The sequence below is a fragment of the Melanerpes formicivorus genome, unplaced genomic scaffold (genome assembly GCF_026170545.1).
Source record: "Melanerpes formicivorus ecotype bairdi unplaced genomic scaffold, bMelFor1.0.p_v2 SCAF_4, whole genome shotgun sequence".
In the NCBI taxonomy this organism is placed as follows: domain Eukaryota; kingdom Metazoa; phylum Chordata; class Aves; order Piciformes; family Picidae; genus Melanerpes; species Melanerpes formicivorus.
The window spans coordinates 26,239,593-26,252,750 of record NW_027142356.1 but is presented as its reverse complement, the minus strand read 5'-3'; the positions used below and the strand labels follow the sequence as shown (position 1 = coordinate 26,252,750).

At 45.6% G+C, this 13,158-nt stretch overlaps 1 protein-coding gene across 27 annotated transcripts in view; it reads right to left on the bottom strand.

Annotated features, from left to right (window-relative positions):
- Positions 1 to 13,158, bottom strand: part of ADGRL3 (adhesion G protein-coupled receptor L3) — a 614,635-nt gene that overhangs the window by 564,610 nt on the left and 36,867 nt on the right. The window contains exon 3 of one of the 27 annotated variants that reach the window (XM_068137390.1): positions 11,227 to 11,311. The exons of the other annotated variants lie outside the window; for them this stretch is intronic. The gene's annotated coding sequence lies outside the window, so the exon portion shown is untranslated. The remainder of the gene's footprint in view (positions 1 to 11,226; positions 11,312 to 13,158) is intronic. 27 annotated transcript variants of the gene reach the window in all.

Below are 13,158 nucleotides of genomic sequence, written 5' to 3'. Positions count from 1 at the left end.
AAACTTAAAATACCCCCAACGTTATTGTAAAGTACATCTTCCGGTATGATACTAGATGCTAGGTAGTAAACTTGTGCTCCACTTTATTGCTCTGAAGGTTAAACAACCTTTTTTTCATTTAAGACTGAATTGAGACTTGGAAGTCCCAAATTGCTGCTTTTAAAATGCATGGGCGCAGCAGTTTCAGATCAAAGCCCCTGTACCAATTTGTTCAGAATATTCCTTTTGACTCTGAACACACCATGTTTGCAAACCTGCCCACTCCCATTTCTCCTCATGCTGAAGTGGAACCTCTTGTCTTCCAGCTTGTACCTGTTGTCCCTTGTCCTATCACTGATCACCTAGCACTGGGAACTGACAGCCTAGCACCTTCACCTTGACACTTACCCCTCAGATATTTATAGACATTAATAAGATCCCCTCACAGCCTTCTCTCAAGACTAAACAGTCCCAGTTCTCTTGGTCTTCATCTTAAGATGATCAGGTCAAACTTTTCTTCTCAGCTTTAAAGCAATTTTTTGAACCTGACAGTAAACTTCAAACAGCTGGAGCACCACCCAAGAGAGAGCAAATGCTGGTCAACACAAGATCATTTTGGATTAATTACAACATAGCATTGCCCTCTACAACTACCTGAAAGGTGGTTGTAGCCAGGAAGGGGTTGGCCTCTTCTCCCAGGCAACCAGCACCAGAACAAGGGGACACAGTCTCAAGCTGCGCCAGGGGAGGTTTAGACTCGAGGTGAGGAGGAAGTTCTTCACCGAGCGAGTCGTTCGTCATTGGAACGGGTTGCCCAGGGAGGTGGTTGAGTCATCGACCCTGCAGGCGTTCAAGAGGAGATTGGACGTGGCACTTGGTGCCATGGTCTAGTCATGGGGTCTGTGTTGATAGGTTGGACTCGATGATCCTCGAGGTCCTTTCCAACCTAAGTGATACTGTGATACTGTGATACTGTGATAGCAGTGTCTTCATAATCACAGAATGTTCTAGGCTGGAAGGAACCTTAAAGATCATCTAGTGCCAACCCTCTGCTATGGGCAGGGACACCTTCCACTAGACCAAATTGCTCAAGGCCTTGCACGCTTCCAAGGAGAGTGCATCCAGAACTTCCCTGGGCAACCTGTTCCATGGTCTCATCACCCTCACTGTACAGAATTTCTTCCTAATCTCCAGTTTGAATCCCCCCTCTTCCAGCTCAAAGCCATTGTCCCCCATCCTGTCACTTATATGAACAGAGAGAGGAACCATCCTCAAATCTCCTCAAGAAGGGGTTTAGAGGTATTGCACCTACTAGTGCTGCCCAGGGAACACATATTTAGAGAGCTAGTGTTCTACTAATCCCACCTTCAACACCATCCTGTGTAGAGGATGCCGGGCAGGTATGCATTGCTATGCAGGACCTCTGCTGCTGTGCAACCAACCTCCCAGCAAGCTCACCGGAAAGTCAACCTCAGCTTGTGGCCACACCAGCAAGGAGAAAGCAAGCAAGTCAGCAGCATTCATCTCCCACAAACAAAGAAATCTGATCACCCCAGTAATTTCCTTAGGTTAAATTGCAGCAGAAGCCTGGAGCAAAATTAACTGGATGTCCTGTCAAAACCATTAGGCCAGGACTGAACTCAAAGAAAATGATGTTCACTGATGTCTTCATATTTACTTTAAAATGCAGTCATTTTGACAGGCTCATGAGGTAGAAGATTTCATTTTATGAAGGTCTTAGGGGACAAGAGGAGCAGAAATATAACATGCTGCTGTCTCAGTCAGCAAAATGATCACAAAATTACTTTAAAACTGACTTTCAAAACTACAAATCCAGTTATTTTGAGTCATTTCAGCCTTTTAAAAAGATACATGGTACTTCAGGTTGACCAAAAAAAGCACCAAACTTGGTAAGTATGATTGGGACAATTTTCCTTACTCATAAAATGTTTCTGCACACAACCACCTTTATCTTCTTCAATTCAAGAGCAGCTTGAGGAGCACAGCCTATCGACCAGAGGAGAGAGCACAGGCTTCATTTGCAGCCAAGCCACCAGGCATTGCCTATTCAAAGTCTTTAGATGGAAGCAGAACCAAGGAAATTGAGAAGAAAGAATGAGAAATAACTGTCTCTTGATGCCTAAAGCAAGCTTCATTTCTTCAGGGACCCAGGCTTCTCAGACACGACTTGGGGTGCTACGTACCATCAACATGATGTGACATGTAAAACTGCCAAGAAGCCTAAATTAACCAATCAGCAAGAAGAAATTCTTACCATTTTTCTCTAACTTGAGAAAAAGCATTTTTCAGCCATTAAAAAACAAGAGTGAAGGATGACCATATCTTGTATTAGCATATAAAGGGTGGCTACCAGGAGGATGGAGACTCCTTTTTCCCAAGGATTCCCATGGAAAAGACAAGGGGTAATGGGGACAAGTTACTGCTAGGGAGATTCCCATTGGACTCCATAAGAAAATGTTTCCCTATGAGAACAGTTGGACACTGGAATCAGCTCCCAAGGGAAGCAGTGGAGTCCCCTACATTGGACAGTTTGAAGGCTCATCTTGCCAGGGTGCTGGGCCAGCTCATTTCCGCTCTACTGTTACCCAGAAAGGCTGGACCAGATGATTCTTAGGGTCCCTTCTAACATGCTATTCTGTGATTCTGTATGATTCTGTGATCTCTGTGGAGCTAGTGCTCCTGCAGAAGATTTGTTTCTCATAGAGGAGATGGGAAAACAGAGTTTACTGCCAAACACACAAAGAAGGGCTGACAGAAACCTCCAAGGAGTAACTGGCTTGGAAATCACAGAATCATATAATCCTTTTAGTTGGAAAAGACCTTTTAAATCATGAAGAGCAACGTTTAGCTAACTCTACCCAGCCTGGTGTTAAAAGATGGCCCTCAGCACCACATCTCTGCAACAAAGAAGCAGCTTTTTTATTTTAAAATAAAATAAAATAAATCATTTTTTGCCCATTCCCTCTTTCAATATTTGGAATCTGATGCCCTTGATGCTGAAAAAACAAATTAATTGAAAGTCCACTTTCTGCTTTCATTTAAATGGATTCATTTCTTAGCTTCTGCCTCCATCATATTTAATTTAATTTGCTTTGCTACTCTTATTTCAGTTGGCATTCTTATACAAATCCTTTGCCCCATGTAGCCTGAATACAAAAAGCACCAACAACAAGAACAAAAAAAGAGGAATGTAAGGACTTCCACTGAGCCTCAAACAAGAAGAGCCCAACTAGGAACAATTCTACCCAGCTGCTGATTGCAGTTAATGCATGAAGTCTGCAAGAAGGAATGCTTTTTCAGTCTCCTAGAATCACAGAATCATAGAATGGTAGAAGTTGGAAGGGACATCCAGAGATCATTGAGACTGCCACCACCCCTGCTAAATCAGGATCACCTAAGGCAGGTCACACAGGAACACATCTAGGCAGGTTTTGAAAACAACATTTTCCCTTCCTCAATACCTTACAAGGGAAATCCTCCCTCATGACAAGCTGAGAACCTGCCCCAGGAGAGCAGGGATAGGGTTGGAGAGGGGCATTGCTAGAGCCAGAGCCTCAATCTCAGCAAGGCTGGGGAGAGATGAGGTCCCTTTCCAAGCACCCCTAGACTGTTTGGGGACCAGACAGCAAAGATGATGCTGCTTCACATGGGAGGCAAAAAGAAGCTATTTCTGCAAGCTCCTGCAAGCCCAGGAATTTAAATCCTTTCCCAGGAATCCACAGCACGTGCGATGCACTCTGCCCTGACGTCAAGGAGAGCCTGAGTTAATTAATTAGAGATGAAATAATTAGGCAAAATGCATCTTGTAAAATTATCAAAGGGCATCTGAGATCTGAGGCTTGCACAACGTTACAATAACTGCAATATCTGCAGAACCTGTCAGAAGCAATCGAAATAAATGAATGTTGCTGTTATTGCTGCTGGAGTTGTCTTTAAACCCACTAAAATCACAGGAGCCTGGGACTCAGAGAGCAAAAAGGTGGGGTATGACATCTGTGCTGATTACAAGGAAGAGGAATCTGGTCAGGCAAGTAGATACGACTGTTTAAGCAGGCAGAGCACTCTGAAAAAGCTGGGTGAGAGGGAGGGAGAGGACTGGAATACACCAAGGAACTAAAAACAAGTAGAGAAAAAAACATATTCCTAAATCTGGATTTCCATTTTGAGCAGAACTAAATCCCTCCCTCACCCCCCAAAAATGTGTAATGTAGATTTGTTAGAAAGAAGGTATGATTTTAACAAAACTAAGGAAGTGTGAACATGGTTCACTAGAGAATCACAGAACCATAGCACCATGGAATCAGTCATGGAATCACAGATTGGTAGGGGTTGCAAGGGATCTCTGGAGATCATCCAGTCCAATCCCTCTTTCAAACCAAGCTCACCTTGGGCAGGTCATACAGGAGCACATACAGGAGGGTTTTGAAAGTCTCTAGAGAAGGAACCTCCTGGGCAACCTGTTTCGGTGTTTCACCACCCACATCGTGCAGAACTTCCTCCTGATGTCCAACCCAAATCTACACTGCTTCAGTTTCAAACCATTGCCCATCATCCTGTCCCCACAGGCCCTTCTAAACAGTCCCTCCCCAGCCTTCTTGTAGGTCCCCTTCAGTTATTGAAACATAGCTCTAGGGTCTCCCTTGAACATTGTCCCAGTCCCTTCACCATCCTCATAGCCTTCATTGGACACTCCCTGGTATATCCCTGTCCTTCTTTAAGCTGTGTCCATAAAGACATAAACTGGTAAAAAAGAGAAAAGAAAAGAAAATCCAGTGCAAAGACTGTGGTCAAAGAAGCCAACACTTGGCTCTGGTGCAATTAAGATTGACTTTAACAGATTAAGTGGTGGTTTTGGCATCCCATCTCTTGCCAGAAGCAGCAACTTCTAATTGCTGATTAGCATTAGCATTGCAAATTGCCCAGAAACTGAGGCCATCTGAAGTGATCGCCCTGGGATCTGCAAAGCAGACCTGGGGTTATTACAAGGAGGAAAACATCCAGGGGAGGGAGAATGCTAAGCTGGTTGTGGTTGCACCCAGATTTGGCAAACATGTTTGTGCAGCGCACATCCTCAGGAATGTAAACAAACATCTGGTCACCACGAGCTGGCAGAGTGCATACAGATACCATACACTGCACAGAATCACAGAATGCAGCATGTTGGAAGGGAATCCTCAAAGGCCATCTTGTCCAACCACTCTGCAGTCAGCAGGGACACCTCCAGCTAGAGGAAGCTGCCCAGGGACACCTCCAGTCTGATTTTGCATGTCTCCAGGGAAAGAGACTCAACTGCATTCCCAGGCAACGTGTTCCAGTATTTCACCAATCTCACTGTGAAGAACTTCCACCTAATGTCCAAGCTAAATCTCCCCTGCTCTAGTTCCAAACCACTGGCCCTAGTCTTATCACCACAGGCCCTTCTAAACAATCCCTCCCCAGCCTTCCTGTAGGTGCCCTTCTGATATTGAAATGCAGCTCTAAGGTCTCCAAGGAACCTTCTCATTGGTAAGTGGAACAGCCCCAAGTCTTGCAGCCACTCTTCATAGGAGAAGTGCTCTAATCCCCTGATCATCTTTGTAGCCCTTCTCTGGACCACTCCAGCAGTTCAACATCCTTCCAGTTCTATGCTTCTATGATTCATATGTTGGGCTCCCCAGAGCTAGACACAGTACTCCAGAAGGGATCTCACCAGAGCAGACTAGAGGGGCAAAAATCATCTCTCTGTGCTTCCTTTCAGGGAATTGTAGTGAGTAATGAGGTCTCCCCTCAGCTTCCTCTTCTCCACATTACACCATCCCCACTCCCTCAGCTGCTCCTCATAAGACCTGTTCTCCAGACCAGCTTTATATCATAGAATCATACAGGCAGGAAGAGACCCTTGAGATCATCAGGTCCAACCATTAACCCTACTCTACCAAGTTCACCACTAAACGACATTGCTAAGCAACACATGTTGCAGTAACTTTAAACACCTCCAGGGATAGTGACTCAACCACCTCCCTGGGCAGCCTGTTCCAACGCCTGACCACTCTTTCAGTGAAAAAATATATATCACAGAATGGTAGGTGTTAAAAGGGACCTTTGAAGATCATCTAGTCCAATATCCCTGCTAGAGCAGGATCACTAAAGTAAATCACATAGGAACACCTTCAAGGAGGGTTTCAAATGCCTCCAGAGACAGAGCCTCCACAACCTCTCCTGGCAGCCTTTTTACTGCATATATCTATGAATCCAACATCTTCCTTTCTTGCAGCCTCATGCCTTCTGAACCTATTGGCAATAGCAAGGGAGCTTGGAGCTTTGTGTAGGTAGGGACACTGCTGATGTAACCTTTTGGGTGTTTATTCTCAGTGGATATTTGTGATTAACTCTGTGGGGCATTTCTTTTGTATCTCCGTTAAGAAAACATTACTGAATGGAAATAACCTCCCTTTGTGCAGGTGGCCTGCAGATTTTGTGTTCTGTGATGTGATCACTTCCCAGATGAATTTGGAATAACAGAGAAGGAATGACAAGGTTTAGTAATTTCAGTAGAGCTCTGATAGCTCAGTCCTTCTGTTGAGGTTTCTGACACTGGAGGAACCGCGTGAGGTTCAGTAAGGTGAAATGAAGTGCAAGGTGCTGCACCTAGGTTGGGGCAATCCTCAGTACCAATCTAGGCTGGGGGATGGTGAGATTGAGAGCAGCCCTGCAGAAAAGGACTTGGGAGTACTGGTGGATGAGAAACTGGACATGAGCCAGCAATGGGCACTTGCAGCCCAAAAGGCCAATGGCAGCCTGGGCTGCATCCCAAGTACTGCGGGCAGCAGGCTACAAGAGGTGATTCTGCCACTCAGTTCCTTACCTGGAGTACTGTGTCCAGCTCTAGGGACCCCAACACAAGAAGGACATGGACCTGCTGGAGCAGGTCAGGAGGGCCACAAAGATGATCAGAGGGCTGGAGCACCTCTCCTACCAGGAAAGGCTTCAAAAGCTAGTGCTGTTCAGCATGAAGAAGAAAAAGGTACGGGGAGACCTAAGAGCTGCATTCCAATATCTGAAGGTGACTGTTTAGGAGGGTCTGTGGTGACAGGATGAGGGACATTGGTTTGAAACTGGAGCGGGGGAGATTTAGGTTGGACATTAGGAGGAAGTTCTTCACAATGAGAGTAGTGGAACACTGGAACAGGTTCCCAGAGAAGTGGTGGAGACCTAATCCCTGGAGACATTCAAGGTCAAACTTGATGTGGCCCTGAGCAGCCTGATCTAGTTGGAGATGCCCTTGTTGCCTGCAGGACAGTTGGTCTAGGTGATCTTTGAGGGTCCATACAACCTCATGCATTCTGAGATTCTGTGACAGGACTGGACAGAACTCTGAAATCAATCAAAATCCCACTGATTTCTGCGAGGTCAGGAATTCACCTACAGCCTGGCTGACAAATATTGGGGTCTTGTTGATTTTGATCATGATCCTAGACACAAATATCACTTCTGCACATCTTTTTTGGTTAAGGATTCTCAAAAAAAAAATGGGTTTATAGTGTCAGAAGGTAATGGTCAAAATGTCAGTTAGGGGCAGTGTGATTAATTCCCCTGAAAAGAATAAAATGACAATCCTTATTAACACTCGATGAGAGCAGTGCAGCTGACTCACCAGTGTTTATTTAAAGTGGAGCACTGGCTCCTGATTAAAAATGATACCATATGAAGTGAGTCGAAATGTCAGCCATCATCCTACACCTCATCCTCAGCAGCACCGTGGAGCAGAATTTAAAACTGGGAGATAAAGATGTAGCTGCCTGCACTCAGTCAGGATGTGGAAGGCGTTTGGACACAAAATCAACATCCCCAGCCTCTCCACCAAACATTTGTAGCTTCTCACTTAGCAAATAAATAAATAAATAAGAGAGAGCGCCACACTTTGCTGCAGCAAGGAAGAAGTGACCTGTGGACACCGGGATGAAAACATCTAGAGACTCATCTTGTCCTCCTTCTCACAAACAGTTCTACCCTATTTCATGGACTCAACCAGACTAACTTAAGACTCTTACTTCTTACTGAAAGCAAACCATGGCAGGGCCAGAAATCACAGAATTGTTTCAGTTGGAAGAGATCTCCAAGACCATCTGTCAAGCCAATGGCCATTAAACCATGTCTCAAAGTGCCACATCTACATGTGTATTGAACACCTTCAGGGATGGTGACTCCACCACCTCCATTCTGCTGTGTGTCATGACCCAGAACACCCAACCTGGCCCACCAGGACACCTCCATCCTAGTACATCAGCTCCCCTTTCCTTCCCTAAAGCTTAGCCAAGACAAAACACAGTCATATTCCTTCCAAGGTAAGCTGTGACCTCAGCCATGAATGCAGGGGAGATCACAACTTCACCACCACCCTGCAGGGAAACTGTTGGTCACATGTGGAATTGGACTGCTCCACATCTCCTCAGCCAGCCCAGGTAGCTGCCAGCTTTCAGGGTTCACATTGTTCACCTCTAGTCTTTGTTCCATGGCTTGTACTCAACAGCAGAAGCTGAATCCACTGCATTCTGGAGTCCATCCTACTCTAAATCTGTATGCAGTGCTGTTAAACGTGCCCTGACACACACCACTGACTTCATCAGCCATGTGATCCACAAAGACAGAAGCACTGTGTCAGCCCATAGGTAACTGTCACCTTGGCAAGCAAACACAAAACTTGTCATCAACTTCTTTGAGAACCACACACACAAGGACATAGGAGGACATTTGGGATCCAGGGACCCACTCATACAATGAGGTAACCCTGAAACAAGTGCTCCTGAGGCCCTGCTGCTAGAAGAAATGATGCTACATGCACAAAACAGATGTGCTAGTCCAGTACACAGCCCAGCATAATTGGAAGAGGTCTCCAAGATCATCAGGTCCAACTGTCAATCTAACATCTCCATGGACATTAAACTATATCCCAAAGCACCCATGTCCACCCATTTCTTGGACATCTCTAGGGAAGATGACTTCACTGACTTCCTGGGCAGGGAGAATCACAGAACACCATGTTGGAAGCAACCCCAAGGATAATCTGCTTCAACCTTTCTAGGTCACAGTAGAGTTGAAAGGAGCTCTCCCAGCATCCTGACAAGATAAGTCTGCAAAGTGTCCAATGGAAGGGAACCCACTGCTTCCCTTGGGAGATGATTCCAGTCTCCAACTGTTTTCATAAGGAAACATTTTCTTCTGGAGTCAAATGGGAATCTCCCTAACAGTAACTTGTCCCCATCACCCCTTATCTTTCCCATGGGACTCTTTGGAAAAAAGGAGTCTCCATCTTCCTGGTAGCCTGGTCTCCCCTCAGCCTTCTCCAGGCTGAACAAACCCAACTCTCTCACCCTTTCCTGACATGGCAGGGCTTCCAGTGTCCTGATCATTCTCCTGGCCCTTCTCTGGATGTTTTTCAGCCTGTCAGCATCTTTTTTTGCATAGTGCAGACCAAAACTGCAGGCAGTGCTCCAGGTGTGGTCTTTCTGACCATTCTCCCAGCCCTTCTCTAGACACTTTTCAGCCTGTCAGCATCTTTGTTGCATAGTGGGGACCAAAACTGCAGGCAGTGCTCCAGGTGTAGTCCTTTGCTTTTGTCCGTTGCTGCTAGCACCAAGACACTTACCGCACTGGGAAGGAGTTTGGTAAACATTGTGGTAACTCCCAAATCAACAGTAAACCTCCATCCAGAGCAGTCTGGTGTTACCAGAGCTGGGGCTGAGTGGTGAGATCTCAGCCTCAATGAAGCAGGATCAGCAAAGGCTGCCTGCTCAGAAAGGCAACACCCACTGCTGTCTTCAAACAGCTCGACTCTTAGCAATGCAAACGTGAGTCAGAGCCCAGTGCCGCCAAACTGGGATGCCTCCTGTGAAACTGCTGCTCTCTGTATGGTATTTTTAGCTTTCTAATTATACAGTTACCAAACATACCAGTAAGTCTGAGCAGGCCTCTCCTTAGATGGAAAAAATAAAAGGAGTGGCAGCGTATGAACAAACTGAGATGACCCAATAAAGCCAAGAAAACAAAGTGACTATGAGCACAGGAGACACAAACTCACCCCCACCAGTGCGACAGAGCTATGAGGTCTGAAAGAGAATCATCCACGTAAGAAAGAAAACACTGCGAAACAGAAGATTCATGCAGATCTCCTGGGACCAAGGCATAGAATCATGGAATTGGTTTGGTTGGAAAAGACCTCTAACATCATCGAGTCCAACCATCAACCCAACACCACCACGGCCATTAAGCCATGTCCACATGTTTCATGAACATCTCCAGGGATGGTGACTCCACCACTTCCCTGGGCAGTCTGTTCCAACAAAGAGAATGGAAATGAAAATTAGACCATAACCTCTCCATATACTCTGGGACAGTAGCTGACATTTTCAAACACCTGGTGAGATGTCAGCAGTCAGAAGAAATTGTTCTAACAGGCTATCAGCAGCTAAGCTGCATCAGGAGCTAGTAATAATATCCTATCATGGAGCCTTTTAATTTATTTTTAGTGCTGTAACACCCAACAGCAGCAGAAGAAGCTATTTCCAAATGGGTCTGCTGGCTCACAACCTCATTGCATTTCTTCTCCCAAAGGGTTATAGGCTGCTGGCTTCAGGGTAAGGAGAAAGAATGAGTATTTACAGCAAGGCAATTGCTGGGGATAACCTGAGTCTCTAATCACTCTGATCCACCCTTTGTCATCACCACATGAAGCTTGATTGCTCTTTTCTTGTGAAGTTTAGCAAGCAGTTTTCAAAAAATGGATCTAGTGCAGCTCAGATGCCTTGTGAGAAGCCATACCTAAGAGGAGGCGGTTGTCTGAACAGAAACTTCCACCTGAACATGTGGAGTGAGGGCACTGTGAGCCCTGAAGCAGGCTGCCCAGAAAGGCTGTGGAGTCTCCTTCTCTGGAGACTTCCAAGACATTCCTGTGTGGCCTGCCCCAGGTGATGCTAAGTTGCTAAGGGAAGTTGGGCTTGATGATTTCTGGAGGTGCCTTCCAACGTCTACCATTCTATGATTCTGTAATTTCCTCCCCACAGATTTTAACAGGCAATAAATAAGTAAATACCCACCCACCCCAAAAAAAAAATCAAACAAAAACACCTACTCAAACCACCAACAACCCAACACAGTTGCAGAAGGACTCATCTTTGGAGCTCAAAGGTAAAAGGCACAGAGCATCATGGCCTCCAGACAAGACAGCAGCTCCTCCACCCATGCTCTCACCTTGCTCACCAGAACTTCTAGGTTCTTTTCTTCTTTGTTTTCCCCCCACCATTTGAAGGTCACTATTTCTGCAGGCCATTGATCTCTGGACAGAGAAAAGGACATTACAACACCAGAAGAGAAAAGCAGAGCGGGACAAAGGTCACACTATTACATGTCGGGAATCTCACTTGGTCCAGTTAGGTATTCTCTGACTTTGAGAAGTGATTTTTCCTTTCCAGACAGCAGTTTAACTTAAAATAAAATGAAATGCCTCAGGTGACACCCAAAATTGCAAATTGTCAGAGATCCCACTCTGCAAATAAAGGCTTGTAACACCACAGGAATCTCGATTTCTCAAAGTAACCATGCCACTGGCAACGTCCTAGAATGCTGGCTTTGATCCCACTAGGGCACTCAAGTTTTGGGCCATCTATTTGAAAGAAAAACTGGAACTCATTGTATTCATGTGTGTCACTCATAGGCAGCTCAATGAAAGAACAATCTCTAGAGTACACAGAATCATAGATTTGTTTTGATTGGGAAAGACCCAGAAAATCAGCCAGTCCAACCATTTCTTAATTCTACCAAGGCTGGTGCTGAATCATGGCCCTCAGCACCACATCTCTGCCTCTCTGGAACACCTCCAGAAGGGCATTTGACCACCTCCTTGGCAACCTCTTCCAGTTTTTGAGAACCCTTTCAGTAAGAGGTTTCTTTTAACCTCCAACCTAAACCTCCTCTGGTGCAACTTGAATCCATTTCCTCACCTCCTGTCACATGTTACTAGGGAAAAGAGACCAACACCCACCTGGCTCTGACTTCCTTTCAGGGAGTGTCAGAGAGCCTCCTTTTCTCCAGGTTAAACCACCCCAGCTGACCCTGCATCCTGCTTCCAGATCCAACCAGATGCAGTATTATCTGGCTTGAAAGGAGATTTCTGACAACTGCCATTCATAAAGATCATACAATCACAGAATTGTTTTGGTTGGAAAAGACCTTTAAGATCAAGTCAAACCATTCTCTAACTCCAGCAAGGCTGGTACTAAACCATGGCTCTCCACACCACATCTCTGCATCTTTTAGAATGAGTAACAGAATCACAGAATCATAAAACAGTAGGGCTTAGGCCACTGGGAAGCTGGTGGGATTTTATCCTTCTATCCAGTTTGCAGGTCTAGTTTCTGCCAGCTCTGCTCTAATAATTGCAAGATCATCATAGCTAATTCAGGCATTAGATCTGTGATGGAAATCATACAACTGCTAGGCTAGATCTCCCCTTGTATCCACCATAGATCTACATCTTCGCCCACAGAGTTAATGCTTAGATGAAGACATTCCTGGTTAGTGCTTGGCTCCCTTCACTGATACCTGGGCAAGAAGGGATAAAATACTATTACTGGATCCGGTGAAGCAGCTGAGGGATCTGGGATTGTTTAGTCTGGAGAAGAAGAGGCTGAGGGGAGACCTCATTGCTCTCCACAACTCCCTGAAAGGAGTGAGGTGGGGGTTGGTCTCTTCTCCCTAGTATCAGGTGATAAAACACTGGGAAATGGCCTGAAATAGTGCCAGGGGAGGTTTAGGTTGGAGATTAGGAAAAATGTCTTTGCTGCAAGAGTGGTCAGGGACTTAACAGGCTGCTCAGGGAGGTGGTGGAGTCACCATCCCTGGAGGTGTTCAAGAAACATGTGGACATGAAACGTCAGAACAGGATTGGTGGTCATAGTGATATTGGGTTGACAGTTGCACTTGGTGATCATAGAGGTCTTTTCCAGACGTAGTGATTCTGTAATTCTACTGGGTTAGCAGAGATGAGCAGGATGGGAAAGCTACTCCAAAGGGCAGGTGCTCTGAGGGAAAACACAGAAATACTGAATGTGTTCTAATGGTGAGAGGAAGCATCTCAAGAGGACTGGTATAGGAAATCTGCCAAGCTTCTGTGCTGAGAGATTT